The sequence below is a fragment of the Haliaeetus albicilla genome, chromosome 8 (genome assembly GCF_947461875.1).
Source record: "Haliaeetus albicilla chromosome 8, bHalAlb1.1, whole genome shotgun sequence".
Lineage (NCBI taxonomy): Eukaryota > Metazoa > Chordata > Aves > Accipitriformes > Accipitridae > Haliaeetus > Haliaeetus albicilla.
The window spans coordinates 12538755-12558282 of NC_091490.1; positions in this window are offsets into that span (position 1 = coordinate 12538755).

The following is a 19528-nucleotide window of genomic DNA, read 5'->3' on the forward strand; positions in this document are numbered from 1 at the left end:
GCACTGCACCGCACCTCCCTCCTATCCAGCGGCTGCACCCCAACAGCAACGCTGCAGTGCACTGCATCTCCCTTCGGTTGCTGCGCCACCCAACCTCCAAGCACTGCTCGGAACAGCCTCTAACCCCTGCGCTGCTCTGCCCAGCCTAGCCTACAGCCACTACACAGAGCAGCCCAACCCTGTCTTGCTTCCAGTTGCTGCCCTACACTGCGCCTAGCCATGACGCACAGTCCGGTTTAGCACCCAGTCACTGCCCTGGGTCACTGCCTTCACGCTATCCTCCAACTTCTGCAGATCCTCACACCACCGCATACCCAACAAGGTCCTGCCCAGCCACTGCACGGCACTGTGCCACCTCCCTGGGCTTCCTTCCCAGTGTTGCACAGCCTCCACCACTGGACCACACCAGACTGCAAGGACCACACTGGGCTGCACAGACCACATCAGCTGTCGCCCCACAGCACAGTGCAGCTCATACTGCACAGCCCGTGCTGCACAGCTGGTGCCACACAGCCAGCGCCGCTTCCACCCAGTTCCCATTATGTTACGGTCTCCCCCTTCTCACCGCACATCCACCCTGTGAGCACCGCAGCGGTGGGGCCAGCCCACGCCTCACCCTTCCCACAGCATTGCCTTCCTCGTGCTGGCCCCACAGACTTGCTGGGTACCCCTAACACTCATTACGCACAGGGAAAGCGAGAAACACAAGTATAAGGCAGCACGGGGAGGAAATGATAAGGAGGGAAATTATTAGGCGTGGGGGGAAAAGTCATCTGAAAGGAAAGAGACCGTAAGGAATAAACCTGCATCTTCAGGACAGCAAAGCAGACCAATGATTTGCTGTTTCCACCCTCTGTGAGTCACTAATAACACAAGGAAAACAAATAGCCATGTGCATTTAAGGGAAACTGAGTAGGATCATGTCCAGCATGGTGGCAGCTCCCACGGCAGGCGAGTCCAGGTGCCGATGCTGACCGGCAGACACCACCTCAGAGGGCACAGGGCCGGCTGAGCGCTGGCCGAGCCCGCTCCCTGGCACTTGGCGAGAGGCAGAGCCCATACAGGTTGCAGGGAGAGCTGGCGGGGGCTCATGCAGCCCCACTTTCACAGCCAGAAACCCCACTTTGTGTTCAGCACGAGTGAAGTCAGCATGAGCTGGCTGCAAGTGTGGGACCCTCGCAGAGCTGCCACGCTCCTCCGCAGAGACATGAGGGAGAGACACGAGGGAGACGCATGCCACTCACCCGGAACACCCCATTAGGTTTTTTGCACGCCAACGACAACTTCTAGATGTAGCACAGGAGACAAAAACAGACTCGTGCCAACAGCTGGGTATCACTGGCACCAATATCCCCCCGAGGAGGTGCGTGGAGAGGGGCCACAACCACCTCCACGCAGCCCTGTCCATCTGCAGGTCTGCCTCCCCTACCGCTGCCCACACCGACCCCCAGCTCCCCAGGGCTGATCCACTCGACGCTGGTCGCTCTCACCCAGCTGAGGCAGCTCCCTTCCCTCCAGCTTCACGGCGAGCTGGCAGCCAGGGCTGGGCTGGGCAGCCTCCTCCGCCGGCTCCGGCTCAGCTGCTGGGTTCATTTCCTCCAATAACCCCACCGACTCCTGTGCCGCGTCGCGTCTGGCTGGAGAGTGGTTTTGCTTCACAAACACTTGCTTTATGTGTGCTCCTCTCTTCGCTTCTTCATCCCTCCAGCTGCATAAGCCGGATCTCTTCTCCCTGCCGCGACCCCCCGTGCCCTGGCGATGCGGAGCTGTCTGCGATGCCTGCTGCCACCACGCCACATCTGCTCTGACTGTCCTCAAACCTCACCTAAACTGTCCTGACTGTAATGCTTGCGTGCTCAGAGTTTAAACCCCGAGGTCTGCAGGCACAGCAGGTGATCTGATTTTGATGATGAGATAAGCGGGGACCTACATCAGGAAGCCAGATAGTGACAAGGCTGGGGCTTGCTCCTGAGCCTGCGTTTGTCACTTGGGAAACTCAACCCTCCGTTATCGGGTGTCAGTGTGCTGGAAAGAGCCCAGGATGAAGTCACGCTTCTTGCTAGCCTGGAAAAAACTCAGGAAGCAAGTGTCGTGCATCTATGGAAATCAGGTACCAGCTCCCAGCAGCTGTCTAACGGCCGTGAGATGTATGGAGGCAATGATTAGTGGGGTGATTTGGTTCAAGTAGCAGGACTTTAGTCTGAACATGTTCCTACTTAGCTTACATGTTTCATTTGCAGGCAGATGTCAAGCTGGATGTTGCTAGGAGATCGACAGCAGGGGAATAATTAAGTCTGATTAAATCCTATCGTATTGCCGTGCCGCTTTCCAGAATGCTCTGGAGCTTTTCAGAGCCAAACTGACCAAATGAAAGGACAAGAGCTGCAGCCCATCCTGCTCAACAAAACCCACTTGTGGTCGACCTGCTGAGCCTGTCACTACCCACGTGTCTACAGAGCATTTCCCACAGCAACGCTGGCCACAAGCTGGGAAAAAAAAGGCTCTGGCAAAGGGCACAGCTGGTGGCTGCATCAGCAGGTAACGCTGGACAGTCGGGACCAGTTGCTGCCCAGAGCAGGTAGTGAGGGCTCCTACACCCCATGCCCCTGCACCAACCCTGCGTGCTGCTTGGGGTGCTCACATTGGACTAGACATAACCCGGTGCCCTTGGCACATTTAGCACGCCTGGGTCAAAGCTGTGCAAGGGGCCAGCTGCTCATGTCCCCAGTGGGGTTTGGGCACAAGGGGGTGCCTGTCAGCAAAGCTTCCTCCTTCCCTTCCTCTGGAAGGAGCCCAGCTGGGGCATGCCAAAATTGCTCTGCAAACGCACCTCGTGTGGTGCTGAGACCCACAGGGCGTTCCCGCTGAAATGATGCCTGCTTGCTTTTTTCTTTCATGGTGGCTGAGCCATGCATTATACGGGTTGACATGTAAAGGTAAGTAACAGCTACAGGTTCTTTTCCCATCAGTAAATAAAGTTAGGCTGTAACTATCTGCATTGGTTGCCAAACACACACTCGTCAGCCCCTGGGGTCCCTCCGTAGCAAGACTGCTAATCTCATTTTGACTCCCTGCCCTATAAAAATTCTCATTCTAATACTCACACTGTAATTCTTGCCCCCAAATTACATGCCATCAAATCAGACCTGATACTAATTAATGTAATATTTTATTATTAATTAAATACCACTAAATACCCCAGCAAAGATCTCTGTCCAGTAATGGCTAGATAGAGATTACCTCTGCTGATGCACAGGCTTGGGAAATGCAATCTGGGCTGTAACACGCTCATAATTTGGCTTTGTCTCTCTGGCCAAACTTGTTTCATCTCACACACTCATTACCTATTATTCTTAAACAGAGGGTCTGAGTGTGATTAGTCTGTGGATGGCACTTTACATTTCTGGTGCTCTGGCTGCTCTAAGAACAGAAATGTTAAACAGCATTGTCAGCAGGCCCACACAAAACAAGCTAAAACAAGCTGAACTTAACTGAAAAATTCTGCCACCCTCCAGATGTTTTCAACAGCAAAGAGCCACACTTACCACTACGGGCACAGGTAAACAGCCAGAGCCTGCCTGAACAGCTCCCCGAGCACTCTACCCGACTGGACCAAGTTTCCCAGGGTCTTCCTCAGACAAAATGATCCAACGGTCCTGCCTAACACGTGGCTGTGCAAGTGCGAGCAGCTGGTCAGCACGCCACTCAGTGGTTCATCTCCTTGCATTAATTCCAATAAGCTATATTTGTTTCACGCATCTTTTCCAAGTAAGGAGGTAGGCTGGATTTGAAGACAAGTGTTGGAGACACCCATCTTTCTGGGTCTGTTTCAGGAGTCCCTCACCCTCACGTTCAGAAGAGCATCCCACATCCCTGCGTCTGGCTTCAGCTTGCAGACAGACCATTTTGTTCTGCCTTCTGCTTGATTAAAGAGCCTTTCAGAGCCTGGCATTTTCTCTTTGTGACACTACACATATGCTGCAAGCAAACCCCCTCTCATCCATCTTTCTGATAAGCTAAATATACTGAGTTGCTTAATTCTCTTACTGCCAGGCTTTTCCTCCCACCCTCAAGCCATTTTTTGCATTTCTGCTATACAGAGCCTCTCTGATTTTCCTGAATCCTTTTCAAGATGTAGAATCCCACAATGAGCCTCCCTAATGCTTTGATACAGGGATTAAACCTGCCTTTTCCTATTCTCTGTCTCAAAGGGCTGCGTTGGTCCTTTCTGCTGTAGCACCAGACTAAGCATTCGGGCAGGATTGTCCCAAATCTTTTCTGGACTTGCCGCTGGCAGGTTAGAGCCACCTGGGCTGGCCAGCGCATGTCTCAGCTGCACATCCAGGACCCCCTCCAGCAGCATCCCAGAGCAGTCTGCAAAGGTGGGCTTGGCCCCGCAGCGAGCACGATGCAGGGCACCATGCCCGCAGGTCCTCAGGGGGCCAAGAGACCATCTGCAGGCAGAGTCTGGTGGGACTGCCCTCTGGCCAGCAGTTGTTTTACCTGGGCAGCCAGCGCCTCCTCTTCCCAGCGGCTGCTGCAGGTGCAGGTCACCCATCCAGGGCTGGAGGCAGACCCCGCTGCAGGGGAGAGGGGTGCGATGTTTGGGGGGGCTTAGGGAGCAGAGCCTGTGAGGCAGGAGCAAGGTTTGCCCCAGCAAGCTCTCCAGGAGCAGATGTCCCAGCTCTCAGTAGGTTACTGTGCTGTGAAACAGAGGAGAGCACAGAGCCGAGCGGTGCCTGCTAGCATCCAGGCTGGCTTGAATGGGATGTCGGGGTAATATTTCACAATGCTGCTTAATATTTTACCCAACCTGCTCTCAGTGACAGCAGTCACTGAGGAATCGGGTGCACTGCCTAGTTACTGGGCTGCACACCGTGAAAACAGCCTCTCAAAATTAATAAACTGGGTGGAGTTTCCATCTTTAATTCTGCCCCTTAAAGAAACCAGCTCAAATAGTCTTTGTATATTTGCCATTCGAAGGGTTTTCTTTCTCCCCAGCAGCCCCCCCAGGGAAGCCTACCTGAGAGTGAAATGGGGAATCTTTCCCAGCCCACGCGCCACCATCGGATATCACAGTGCGCTTCCTTGTGCCGCCGCCACGGAAACCTGGAAGGAGCCCAGCTCTGGCTGTGCCCGTGCTGCCTCTCCGGAGTCAGGAGCACACGACTGGATTGCTGCCCTTGAGTTTCTGAGATGATTGCTAAATAAACCTGAATTTCAGAGACGGTTAGAGCTGCGATGGCCATGAACCCCAATGGGCTCATCCCAAGCCCTCCAGCCAGGCATTGCCCTGTCCCTTTTTGTACCATAAAAATAGCTGAAAGAGGCAGGCAGGGCAGGCAGGTACCGTCCAGCTGCTGCCTCCTCTCAAACAGGAATGGCAGGAGTGACCCCATCTCACGTGCTGTTGCGGAGGGGAGGGAATTTGGCACAGCAGCAGCACAAGGAGAGGCTGCAGCTGCCCAAACCCGCCGTGTTCATGCCACAAGCCCAGGTAATTCACAAACAACACTTTGATGACATAATCATGGGCTCTCCTAAACACACAGGTTAATTCTTAACAAATACTTGGCTGGCGGGAAGCCAGCGTAATTCAAAGAGCCAAAGCAACGGACAGAGAAATGGCAGAGAGACCCAGACTGCCGCTGGGGAGGTAAAAGTGCAGCTAAGGGCATCCTAAATGCTGTGTTACACAGCATGGACCCTGCAGGGAAACTCCTCCCTGGGCAAAAATAAAGGTCTAGCTGGTGAGAACAGGAGCATCTATAGAGTGCACTTTGCCTTCTCTACTGCCATCAACAATGACGTAAGATTTTAATTAAAAGTATGCATTATAAGGAATTAATAAGGCTTACGATAGATTAACAACTACATGCATTAACAGCTACGTTTTGAGGTCTGTCAGTAAGCCAAGTCTTAATGGGGAGACATCAACAACGCAGAGTGTACCTAGACCCCCAGCGACCGTTTCCTGGTCCAGTGCCACTTTATTAAATCAGTTGTCTAGATGGCAAGATGAAGGCTTACATTTGTGGCTGATAAAATACTGAACAGGCTGCTTGCTGCTACAGCATGAGCTGAATGGCCTGATAAAATGATCACAACCCACGGCACAGTAATAGGCTGTAAAGAAAGGTTCTTGGGAAAGGAGAGAACAGGCTGTACTGCGGGGTGGTGGATCTCCCAGAACGCAGGGAGGGGGCCAGAATTAAGGAAAAAAGCTGAAAAAGACAGCTGTCCCCACACATGACTGTTGCTATGAACCTGCATCACAGCACCTTGGCTCTGAGAGCCAGAGGCGTGCAGAGGTGTTTTACGAGCAGATGTATGGCAGTGCTTGTACATCTACAGCTCTGGCAAAGCCAACTTGATGTCCGGTCCAGCTCTCCAAACTTCTAAACAGACACAGAAATCTGAGGAACAGCAACACCACCACAAAAAAGGAGCTAAGGCTTGGAAATGTGGCAAATAAGGCTGTACGAGATGTGAGAAGTGTGGGCTACTCCACTGCCCCAGAAGAAAGTCTCCTTGCTGACAGGGAAACGGAGCACTGCTACGGACAGCATGTCAGCCTGGCAGAGGGAAGTGTGGGGTCCAAAGATTAGGACTTGAAGATGGAAAATCTCAAGCTTGAAATTAAGTACATGTCTTTGCAGCACGGTCACTGAAGGTTTCAGAGGTGGCCATACTCACCACGCAGCAGCTTGCAAATAAGATTAGCTGGTCTTGACTTTTAATTTATTTTTTTCATATCTGTGGCTTGGGCATGAAGAAGGGATGCTGCACAGTTGTGCTTGCTGTTTTGCCCTGACCTGTACATATCCTGATTGCTTGTCCAAACAGCTCCAGCAGCAAAGGAGGAGGCCAGGACTGATTCCCGCATGCCAGAGAATGCAGTGGGGAGGGTGCAGAGGGGCTCAGCTTGAGGACAGTATTCTTCACCTCCTCTTCCAGCTCATGCACGTATTTTTCTAAAACCAGGAGCAACAGCCTGACATGGCTCTGCAGCATTATACTGTTCTCAAGCGCGGGCAGGCTGCCTGCCTGCAGCAGCACACATTGCCAGCCCTTTACCCAGGGAATGCCACATTTCCAGCCTGGAGCTTTGAAACTTAATTGCACTGGAATAAGTAAGTCCTTGCGCACCTTCAGCTGGCCCATTGTGGTGATGGAACCACATGGCCACAGGCTCCTCTTTTCAGCCTTTTCAACCTGAACCCCATCTTATCTCCACTGCTCCCTCATACCTTGTGAACTGAAGCCTCTGAACCCGAGTAATGCACCAGCAATCTTCACGCAATGCAGCAACCAGCTCTGTTGCTCATACTGGTCTCTCCCACACGTGCCCAAGTGAGCTGGTGCCAAAACCCACAGCATAAGCACAGTAGCCCACAGTTCTGCTGGTTCAGTCCCCGTTTTGGATTTACAAACCTTCCTCATTTGCGTCACTCTGATCTCTTCCCTGTGTGCCCTGAGGAGATGGCTGTGAGCCCGTGTCGGTCCCAGGTGAGCTGCACTCCTGCAGCAGCTGAGTTATGCCCTGTTTGAAATTTCATGATGTCATTTGTCATGATTTCAGACATGAATTGTGGCCGTGTGCCCTTCTCTTGCCAGGCTGGGGCAGAACCGATAGCATGGGTACTAGCGCATTTCTTTGGAAAAGTCATTTCACATGACTTTTGCTGGCCTCATTTCTTGTATGATATGTTATAAAAAGCATCAATTTTGCAACATGGCCTTTGCAGGTTGTGCTATGGGATGGTCAGCCATGCTGCCATGGTAAGCAGCTCCCAAGATATGTCTTGTCTGCAGAGCTGCAAGCTGCACACCCTACGTGGGTGAATGTCCCTTCCTGAAACCCTCTGCGATGCACCAAGGGACATCAAAACCTCCCAGGGTGCATGGCAATATGCCCAGAGTGAAGATGCTCTTTGCAGCATCCCACTGCCTGCTCACCCAAGACTGGGGCAAGCATGATGCTTGGGAAAGGGACCAAGGAGACGGGAGGCAGTGAGGGCGGGGGGCGAGGAGAGGCAGTGGGAGGAAAGGAAAAGCGCTAGACAACTCGATGACTTTGCACGAATCCTGCCAGTCCTCGGGAAGGCGGTGGGAGGAGGTGCCGGAGCTGCCGGTGCAGGTGCTTCACCCATAGGCGCAAGAGCGGCTGCCTGGCACGGGGTGCTGGGCTGGCAGGGGCCCAGCTGAGGCAGCCCTGCCATGTCCCAGTGCCTGTCCTGCTCCTGGGTGCTGAGGCTTATCTGCTCCCTCTTGGAAAAGGGAAGGAAGGAGAGGAGCCACCCAGCACAGGGTGGGATGTAGGCCGGCATGGGAGGGTGTAGGGCCTGGGTGCACGGGTTTGCACCGCACTGACCCCTGTGCTGTAGGATGTGACCAAGGTTTCATGCTCTGCTGCGGGGCATGAACACCTTATGTTTCAGAAATTCAGCATTTGTGGCAACCTGTGTATTCTTGCAGCTGCTTTGCATAACTAGGAATTAGCGCAATCAGGGGGAAGTGCCTCTGGCTGCTGTGTTTGCTGGCAGGACATGGGCTAACAGCAGCCCTGAGGAGGCAGCTGCCAGCCACAGGCAGGGGACACAGACAGAGAGGGTGCTGCTGCAGCACAGCGAACCTCTCCGGGTGCATCGCCAGCATTCACACAATCACACAGTGGCAGGTACAAGCGAGAACAGGACTAGGGGGACACTGGATCCTGTTATAATAAAAGGGTCCCTGAACAGTGTGTGTACAGACCTGCCAGCTATGGAGGATTCTGCCCTGTCCCAGCAGCCCCAGGGGAACAGCCAGCAGGTCCCCCATTTCCCACACACTGCAGCTCGGAGGCAGCTGCAGCCCACCCAACCCATCTGCAAGAAGGCAGGGACAGAGCTCGGCCTCTCCAGCAAAGCTTCCCCACCCTGCTCCCATTAGGAACAAACTCCCTGGGCCACAGCGGAGGGACTCTGAACTTTCTGCAGCCATCACCTGAACCACCACTACACTGGGGGAGGCTGGCAAGTCCACAGGGCCAGGCAGGGGCAGCTGCTCAGGGCTGGAGCTTTCCAGGGCTCAGCACCCAGTTGAGGGAAGTTCTGACCTGCCCCAGGACTGGTCCTTCCAACACAGGGATGGGGAAATCTAACCACAGTGATGTGTTGGTTTCTGGTGGATGAGGTAGGTTAGCACCACTGATTTGCGCAGCCACCCAGACAGGTCCCATGTTCAGAGTCCAGCACCTACAGCCCTTCTAGGTTGGCGTATGAGCCTGGGGTGAAGCTGGGCAGAGCAGCCTGCCCCAGCCCAGCTCCCCTCTGACCGAGCCATAGACCCTGGTACTGATGGGAGCATTTGGCTCTTACAATCATAGATTCATTTAGGTTGGAAAAGACCTTCAAGATCATCTAGTCCAACCATCATCCATGCCTACTAAACCATGTCCTGAAGTGCCTTGTCTATGTGCTTCTTGAATACCTCCAGGGATGGTGACTCAACCACTTCCCTGGGCAGCCTGTTCCAATACCTGACAACCCTTTCAGTAAAGAAATCTTTTCTGATATCCAACCTAAACCTCCCTTGCCTCAACTTGAGGCCATTTCCTCTCATCCTGTCTCCAGCCACCTGGCAGAAGAGACCAGCACCCACCTCACTACAACCCCCCTTCATGTAGCTGTAGAGAACAATAAGGTCTCCCCTCAGCCTCCTCTTCTCCAGACTAAACAGCCCCAGCTCCCTCAGCTGCTCCTCAGAAGACTTGTGCTCCAGGCCCCTCACCAACTTGGTTGCGCTTCTCTGGACACGCTCCAGCACCTCAGTGTCTTTCCTGTAGCGAGGGGCCCAAAACTGAACACAGGACTCGAGGTGCGGCCTCACCAGTGCCGACTACAGGGGAACAATCACCTCCCTGCTCCTGCTGGCCACACTATTTCTGATACAGGCCAGGATGCCCTTGGCCTTCTTGGCCACCTGGGCACACTGCTGGCTCATATTCAGCCGGCTGTTGACCAGCACCCGCAGGTCCTTTTCTGCCGGGCAGCTTTCCAGCCACTCTTCCCCAAGCCTGTAGCGCTGCATGGGGTTGCTGTGACCCAAGTGCAGGACCCAGCACTTGGCCTTGTTGAACCTCATACAATTGGCCTTGGCCCATCGATCCAGCCTGTCCAGATCCCTCTGTAGAGCCTCCCTACCCTCGAGCAGATCGACCCTGCCTCCCAACTTGGTGTCGCCTGTAAACTTGCTGAGGGTGCACTCGATCCCCTCATCCAAATCATCGATAAAGAGATTAAACAGAACCGGGCCCAACACCGAGCCCTGGGGAACACCACTTGTGACCTGCCACCAACTGGATTTTTACCTCATTCACCACAACCCTCTGGGCTCGTCCAGCCAGCCAGTTTTTCACCCAGCGAAGAGTACACTTGTCCAAGCCATGAGACACCAGCTTCTCAAGGAGTATGCCATGAGAGACAGTGTCAAAGGTCTTGCTGAAGTCAACATAGACAACACCCACAGCCTTTCCCTCATCCACTAGGCGGGTCACCTGGTCATAGAAGGAGATCAGGTTGGTCAAGCAGGACCTGCCTTTTGTAAACCCATGCTGGCTGGCCTCATCCCCTATTTGTCCTGGACTTGCCACATGAGTGCTCTCAAGATGAACTGTTCCATAATCTTCCCCGGTACCGAGGTCAAGCTGACAGGCCTGTAGTTCCCCGGATCCTCCCTCCGACCCTTCTTGTAAATGGGAGTCACATTGGCAAGCCTCCAGTCCTCTGGGACCTCCCCTGTTGACCAGGATCACTGACAGATGATGGAGAGTGTCTTGGCAAGCACCTCTGCCAGTTCCCTCAGTATTCTTGGATGGATCCCGTCTGGTCCCATAGATTTGTGAGTATCCAGGTGGCATAGTAGGTCACTAACTATTTCCTCCTGGATTAAGAGGGGTATATTCTGCTCTTCATCCTCGCCTTCCAGCTCAGGGGGCAGAGTACCCTGAGGATAACTGGTCTCTCTATTAAAGACTGAGGCAAAGAAGGCATTGAGTACCTCGGCCTTTTCCTCATCCCTGGTGGCAATGTTCCCTTCTGTATCCATTAAAGGATAGATATTCTCCTTGGCTTGCTTTTTACTGTTAACATATTTGTAAAAACATGTTTTGTTGTCCCTTACAATAGTGGGCAGATTGAGTTCTAGCTGAGCTTTTGCCATTCTAATTTCCTCTCTGCACGACCTAAAAAGATCCCTGTACTCCTCCCAGGTTGCCTGCACTTTCTTCCAGAGATGATAAACTCTCTTTTTTTCTTGACTTGTAGCAAAAGCTCCCTGTTCAGCCAGGACGGTTGTCTTGCTCGGCAGTTCGTCTTGCGGCTCATGGGAATAGCCTGGTCCTGAGCTGTTAAGATTTCCTTCTTAAAGAATGTCCATCCCCCCTGTACCCCTTTGCTCTTCAGGACTGTCTCCCAAGGGACTCTCTCAACCAGTGCCTTGAAGAGGCCAAAGTTTGCCCTCCGGAAGTCCATAGTGGTGGTTTTGCTGACTACCTTCCTTGAATCACCAAACATTGAGAATTCTATCATTTCATGGTCACTAAGCCCAAGATGGCCTCTGACCATCACACCTCCCACCAGTCCTTCCCTGTTTGTAAACTGCAGATCTAGCAAGGCTCCTCCCCTGGTTGGCTCACCCACCAGCTGTGTCAGGAAATGATCTTCCACACACTCCAGGAACCTCCTAGACTGCTTACTCTCTGTTGTGTTGTATTTCCAGCAGACATCTGGAAGGTTGAAGTCCCCCACGAGAACAAGGGCACATGATTCTGAGACTACTGCCAGCCGCTTGTAGAATGATTCATCTGTCTCTTCAACCTGGCTGGGTGGTCTATAACAGACTCCCAGCACAATATCTGCCTTATTGGCTTTCCCTCTCATCCTTATCCATAAGCACTCCACCTTGTCATCACAATCATGTAGCTCTGTACAGTCAAAACACTCCCTAACGTAGAGAGCCACCCCACCACCTCTTCTACCTTGCCTATCCCTTCTGAAGAGCCTGTAGCCGTCCATTGCAGCACTCCAGTCATGGGAGTCATCCCACCATGTTTCTGTGATGGAGACTAAGTCATAGCTATCCTGCTGCACAATGGCTTCCAGCTGCTCCTGTTTATTGCCCATGCTGCGTGCATTTGCATAGATGCATTTGAGCTGGGCTATCGACTCCACCCCCAACATTGGCATGCTGCCCCCAGGCTCATCTCTGGTGCACCTAGGTTTACCCCCTTCCTCCTTCAAACCTAGTTTAAAGCCCTCTCTGTGAGCCCCACCATCTCATGAGCAAGGATCCTTTTCCCCCTTTGAGATAGCTGGACACCATCTGTGGCCAGCAAGCCCGGTGCCATGTAAACCTCCCCATGATCAAAAAACCCAAATTTCCACCAATGGCACCAGCCTCTGAGCCACGTATTAATGAGGTGTGTTTTCCTGCTCCTTTCAGTATATTTCCCTACCACTGAAGGGATTGAGAAAAACACTACCTGTGCTCCCGATCCTCCCACTAATCGCCCCAGTGCCCTGAGTCCCTTTTGATTGCCTTTGGATTTCTCTCTGTAATCTCATCACTGCCAACCTGCACAACCAATAGTGGGTAATAATCAGAGGGCCAAACCAGACCAGGGAGTTTCCTAGTAATGTCTTTTACCCGGGCCCCAGGGAGGCAGCAGACTTCCCTGTGGGATGGGTCAGGTCTGCATATTGGGCCCTCTGTCCCCCTCAGAAGGGAATCGCCTATGACGATTACCCTCCTTTTTCTTTTTTCAGAGGCTGTGAGAATGCGTGAGGCTGCCTGACTGAGCCTAGGCATGCCCCTGGATAGGCCTTCATCTACACCCTAATCTTCATTGACCTGGTCCTCGCGTTCCAGAGCCCTATACCTGTTGCGTAGGGGCAACTGGAAAGGTGACGGAGACTGGGAGGGGATTGTCCTGCCTCCCCGAGCAAGAACCTGTATCCATTCCCCTCCATCTTTTAGGTCCCCTTCTGCCTGGTAGCAAAAGGGCAGGGGGTCCTCTGCTTCTTGCGGAGCCTCCATCTGCTGCCTCTGCCTCAGGGATGGTAGGGTGTGGGCCCACCAATCTATCTCCCTCTCACGCTCCCTGATGCTCCTCAACCTTTCCACCTCCTCCTTCAGCTCTGCCACCAGGCTGAGCGGATCATCCACCTGGTCACACCGCACAGAGATGTCCCTGCTGCTCTCTGCCCCCAGTGACAGACTCAGGCACTCCCTGCAGCCGGAGACCTGGACAGCTGCACGTTTGCTTGGGAGCTCTGTCTGCATCGCCACATTTTTCCTAGCAATGGCTTTCACCCAAGTGGCAACCATACCTGGGTCTCCTTCTGGGCCGATGCCCACTGCTCGAGTAGCCTTCTTGACCTGAGAAGAGGGGGGACTGTGCCCTACCTGCGCAAACTGCCGCGCCATGCCCTTTCTGATGCCCTCCACCAGCACCCAGGACACAGCCATGGCTTAGCACTGTCACCTCCCAGCAGCGATATTTCACTGCGTGTGCCCAGAGCATCATGCACCCACTTCATGCCAGGCATCCCCAGCAGTGCTGGGGGACCAGCTGCAGACAAGCCTGGCCAAGGGGGACAGCCTCCTGCCCCAGACCTCCTGTCCTCCAGCATCTCACCGCAGTCACCTCTGACTCGCCACTCTTTCCACCAGCTGTGTCTCCACCCAGGGCTCTGGACAAAAGGGGAGTTTTTGATCCCTTCCTCCATAACACTTTCCTGAGCTTTGGGCCCCACAGGAAAAAAAAAAGCTCCTCAGCTGAAGGGGCTCGCCTTTCTGTGAAAGCAAGTGACCACGTGGAAGTGTGTTGCTGCCCACGCTTCAGTCCCACAGCGTTGTTTGCTCAGATACCTCCCTCCTTTTCCTTCACAAGCTGGCACACACCCTCAAGCTCAAGAGCCAGTGAGATCTGGGGGATTCATCAGCCTGCTCTCTTAAGAGCAGTGAAGCTGTGCGAGTCCAGAGGGCAAAGGATGGAAGTATCCTGCACCAGCAGCTGCTCCCAGCAGGCCCACAGCCACAGCACACAGGCAGTGCTGCCTTTCCTGCAGGGATGGTTGTGGCTCCAGCCTCCGGCACGCCATGGCCCTGAGCAGCCTTGCTGGAGGCCCACGCTCCTCCCATCGCACCAGGCGGCTGCAGCTGGGAGAGGCATCTTGTGGTCCGGATGCGGAGCGAGCCTGTCATCTCTCCCTCATCGGCACAACCAAGCCTAAAAATATCCTGGGAGTGGGCTGATGGTGGTTGCGCTACAGTCTCCGTTACGCAGATGGAAATGGCCGGTCCCTGCCAGAGCACCCGGGGCAGCGCCAGCTCCTCCACCCTGCACCAGCACAGGGTATTGGGATCCTGTGCGGTGCCTTGGTAATCCCCGTAGCAGAGGTGTGCCAGGGATAGAGCGTGGCACAGAGCATCCCAGCCAGGCACAGCACCACTGCTGGGGCTGTCCCAGCCAGGGAGACAGGCAGCTCCACAGGCATCGTCCCTCTTGGGGGCACAGGACCGAGCAGGGCAGGGAAGAAGGGAACAGGGGGTTTCACAGCCCACTGCCATGAACCCCTAACAATGATGAAATGGGGTGCTGCCCAGACACCCTGTGACACGTCAAAAGCGCACCCAGGCAACCATGCTGACAGCACTGCGGGTGCCAACGCAGCAGGACAGGGCGCTGGAGGGCAACAGCGGGAGAGCAGGCTCAGCCCTCAGCCCACCAGAAAAGCCAGAGAAGCAGAAGAGCATGGCTGAGTTTGCAACCTATCCAGGAAGAGGGCTGGCCTTGCACCCTGCAACATACAGGCAAGGGGTAAAGCTGTCAGCTCCTCCCTTCCCATCCCTGCACGTCCCAAATCCACAGGGCCTGACAGCGAGCACGGCTGCTGATGCTGAGCCTTGGGCAATCGTCTACCCAATAAACCCGACTGAGTGGGAGAAGGAGCAGAGACGCTGCTGGAGGAGCCAGGAGGGACACACCAGCTCTTGTAGGAATGGCTTACAGGGTAAGAGCACAAATCCAGCCCCAAGCAGAGACTCTGGCTCCGACACAGGCTCATGGCTGGCAGGCAGAGCCCGTGCCTTGCCCTGGGGATGCTAGCGGGTCAGGGCAGGAGGGAGGGCTGCTTTGGGAAGGCAAGCACAGCCCTGTCAGGGCTGCCTGACATGTGGGGGCAGTTCACCAACCCATCTCCAGGCTGGCCCCCTACCACCCCAGTGTTCCCAGGATGAGCCCATGGTCAGGGAAGAGCACACTATGGCAGGGGAAACACCAGCCCCACAGCACTGCCTTCATGACAGGCAAGAGGCTTCTTCAGGGTCCAGCCCTATGCGTGGACCAGGAGCCCAGAATCACACAAGGGCTGACAAGCTCCCACCTGGCTACTCTGCCAGCTGCCATCTGACCTGTCCTTGCACCCCAATCCCACCAACAGCCATGTCGTCCTTCCATAGCTGTCTCCTCTCTCATGCTCCAGATTTGGTCAGCAAAATACCTGTCCACCCTCCTCCCAAAGCAACAGCATGTGGGGCACAAGATCTTTTACCCAGCCCAGCAGCCCACAGCCCTCTCAAGTGCATGAGCTCCTACTCTCTTGCCCTCAGGATGCATTTCACATGCTTTCAGCCACTAGACCCGAAGCACCCTCCACATTCGCCACTGCTGTGCATGACTGTGCTGGAGTGCATGGAGCACATCAGCACCCACATGGGCCCTCCGCCAGCTTGCGAGCAGCTGCAGGGACTGTGGAAGAAGAGGGCTCAGGGCAGCCCTGACCTCTGCTGCAGCATCCCTCCTGGCAGCACACAGACACATGTCCAGCAAGCTCCTCTGGCCTCCAGGATATCAGCCCAAGGCCCCAGTGCAGCCAACACCCCATCACCACTGCTGGCCAGGTGCTGGGAGACCCCCCCATTCACTCAGCCCAGCCCACAGGCAGCGTGACTGCTCCCTGCCCTGAGCCACAAGCCCCGCTCCCTCCATCCAGATGTCCCCTGGTGCTATGCTGTCCAAGAGGAACCGCCTGTTGCTCCAGCCCGCAGCCAACCCACACTGATGTCATCCCAGCCTGGCTGGTGTCCCCAGGACGTCACAAGCATCCTGACCCTAAACCTGAAGTGCCACCTATTCACCCCCACCCCGTGCTGCACTTTTGTCAGAGCGCAGGCCAGCAGGGCAACACCCCCAGCACAGCCAAACCTCTCCTGGGCCACGGAGAGGTGTCCCAGGGCCAAGGCCACGCTGCCTGGGCAGCACCTCCCCGAGGAACATGCTCCAGGCACAGACCTGTCTCGCTGCTCCCCGTGCCGGGACCCTTAGCAGCTCCCAGAGCCCTCATGGAGCCATCCCCAGGGAGCAGAGCCCTGAGCAATCTCACCTGCTTGTAGGGCTGCAGGACATGTTGTGCTGGGAGAGGGGTGAGACCGAAACACCTCTGAGGCACCGGGCAGGGCCCAGCCGTAGCCAGGCATCCGATCGCTGGGAAGGGGCAGGTATCCCCCAGCAGGTCCCAGGCACCTCCCCAAAAAGGCTGTACAAGGACTCTTCTGTCCAGCAACTCCTGGAGAAAGGATTGAGGTGCTCCAGCCTGCCCGGAGAAGGAGTGGGGAGCTGCTGTGAGAGGTGAGGACAGTCCAGCCCCCAGGCATTGCCCCATGGCAGCCCTGCACCTCTCACTGGGAACCATCCAAGCAGCCTCAGCACGGCCAGCACATGACTGGAGGCTGCTTGTTTGCGATCTGCACAGCTGGGCAAGGGACTAATCCAGGTCTCCTGGGGCTGCCCCCACAAATTGGCAGAGGCTGGGGGACACAGGCAGGCAGGAGGGACCCCAAGCAGCTGCCTCAGGCAGCATGGTCCAGGGCAGCAGTGCAGGAGCTGGGCTGCTGGGGAAAGACTCCCCCCAGCACGCTGGTGTCAAAGTGATACTTCACACAGGCACAAGTCCAGCCCAGAAATGGGGCTGTGGGGCAGGAGAGACCTCACTACACTGAGACCCCCTAGTAGGGCTCATCTTGAGAAGTCCTGGGCTCAGCTGGGGAAGGCGAGGAGCAAGAAGCCCTTCCTCGAGCTGGCCCATCAGGTGCTGACGTGCCTGGCTCCCAGCCCAGCAGCTCGGAGCTACGCAGCTCCCATGAACGCCGTCTTTCTTCTCCCTGCCGCACAGCCCTTGGCAGCCCCTCAGCCGCTCCGGCTGCAGAGGGAGAAGAGCCAAGGTCTGTTTTTCTGTCCCTTTCCCCTTGCCAGGCTCTGCACAGAGCTGAGGGCTCAAGTCGGGGCCTCCCCACTGGGGACAGCACTGCAGACCCCTGTTCCCACAGGGATCCAAGAAGGGCCTTCACCTCCAACGAGCAAGAAAGAGCAGGGCTGGCCCCAGCCCCACTGCAAGGACGGCCGAAGGTCCAAGCAAGATGCCCCATGTTACCTCCCCACGTGCAAGGGAGAAAAGCAGAATAAGAGCATTAACTCCCCTGCCAGTCCCCGTGGACACCAGCTGTTAAATGGTGTTTGGAAACATCTATCCAGCTGGAAATGGGAAAGCCAGAGAGGACTTGGGACAGACCCGCCTCTGGCTGCAAACACAACTGCTCTCTTCATCATGCCCTGGGTTTGCTGGGCCTGGACGAGCAAAAGCTGCATCCCTGCTGTGGAGCCAAGCAGCCTGGGCAGCTATCCACTGCAGGCAACCACAGCTCCAACCAGATGGGCTGCTAAGCCCTTCCGTGTAGTTGCTCCTCATCACCCATTTCCTTGCTCTCAGCAGAATGGTCCTTATCTCCCGCAGCAGCACACCAGCACCACGCACCACTCCCATTTTCCACAGCACTGGCTGCAACTCAATAGCTCTGCACATGCAACCTGCAGCCAACCAGCACCCACCACCCACACTAAAGGCACCCATGTCCTGCACCCAGATACTGAGTCACTTTTTTTTTAATTGCTTGTGGCTATCAGTAATGAAGTTTGAGTTAATCCCTGTTGTGAGGATAGGCACAAAAATTAACCCCAAAGGTGGAGAGATACTGTATTCGGGAGAAGCACTAGCACTGGAGGAAATGGCAGTCCAAGCGTATTAACATCAACTCACATTCACAACCATCTGATCGCCATGTATGAAGCTTCTCTGGAGGTCCATGGGTACAACACACCTCCTGCCTCCCTAAGTTCAGCAAGACTGTGGACTTGATTCATTCTACCTGAAGTAGTTTGTTTTAGTCTATAGCATACTTGTATGTAACGTACCACAGTGCAGCCACAGGTACTGCTTGGATATGAGACTGGCTGGTACAAATTCTTGAGCTGCAAAGGCATGTTTCTCCTAACTCTATATGGAGGACTTCAGCCTGGGTATGAAAACATCCCAGCACACCAGCACCCACCTTTCCTACAGCCTGTGAGAAGGCAGCTCTTCCTTCAGCCAGCAGTGGGGATGAAAATGCATGCACAGCATGAGGGACCCACACTGGGTATGCCAGGCAACAACTCAAGCGGGACTAACTCCCCCAGCCAAGGTGGAAGAGCCCTGACAGCAGGCCTGTTTCATTTCTCTCTTGCATCGTGTACCAAGGTGTTCGCAGCCCACTAGAATAATTCATAAAAGTGAGAACTTTGCTTAAATGCAGAATTACAGGCCAAGGACACCTCTTTTCAGACTTTCCTACCTTCACTCAGTTTTGTCTAGAATTAACACATATACAATACCATTTTAATCTTTTTCCAGTACCACCCTACATATTTCCCTTGTTCTCCAGGTGCTGTCAGAACAGTTTTGACTTCAGCATTGTCACATTACTCATGCTGCAGCAAGGCGGCTGTGGTGATGTTTCTGCGTGGATCTGCTACAGGTTCCTCAAAAGATAGCCATCAGGTGACTGTTTCCCATTCCTCTGTAGACCATTCCGGTGAGGTCAAAGGCAAATACTGATACACACTCTCAGCTATGCTCATTACTGGCACCAAGCAACAACACACTCACCACACCTAAGTGTTGCACTCTTCACTCATCCGAAGGAGAAATCCAAAGCTGCTGAACAGCTCTAACAGCAATGCAAAGAAATTAAGAATAATTACAGGAAAAGAGGAAAAAGGCTTATTTTGACTTTTAGCAATACACCATGTTGTTTACGTTGAACCTAAAATACTACACACTTTACACTAACCTATCTGCACACATTTAAAGTTTCTGTGCAACGTCTACAAATTTGTCACGGAAAAGGAGATGTTAACATTTCCCCAAACTACAAAAGCTGGCTCCAGGAATACCTGGCACTTTAGGCTCCAAAGATATGGGCTGAAATAATACTACAATGAATAAGCAATTTACTCAAGGTCACCCAGTGTATCAGTAACAAAAATCCCTGAGCTAAGGTAGAAGAATCTCCTTTCTCTGCCTGCCAGTTCAGCAAGTCTTAACCAGCACTGTGAAATTCAAGAGTCAACACTGAAGTAAAGAACAGAGCTGTTTGACTCTGCACC